The sequence below is a fragment of the Penaeus monodon genome, chromosome 21, assembly GCF_015228065.2.
Source record: "Penaeus monodon isolate SGIC_2016 chromosome 21, NSTDA_Pmon_1, whole genome shotgun sequence".
Classification (NCBI taxonomy): Eukaryota; Metazoa; Arthropoda; class Malacostraca; order Decapoda; family Penaeidae; genus Penaeus; species Penaeus monodon.
Genome location: NC_051406.1, coordinates 7692270 through 7692534, shown reverse-complemented (window position 1 = coordinate 7692534; position 265 = coordinate 7692270).

Below are 265 nucleotides of genomic sequence, written 5' to 3'. Positions count from 1 at the left end.
GTTACGAAAAGCATAAAAGAGAAATGGTAATGAGAAAGAGACAGAGGGGGCACGAATAGATGTGTATATACATATGACATACATGAGATAAAGAGAAAGAGAAATGAGCGAGATTTAAAAAGGTAGTGAGCGAGAGGGTTGGAAAAGGACTGAAAGAGATAGATAGATAAAAGAGAGAAGGTGTTGGGAAATGAGGAAGGAAACAGCAAATATAAAAGAAGATATAGGGTCGCACATAGTTATTCATTCAATTGCTTATTTGCCC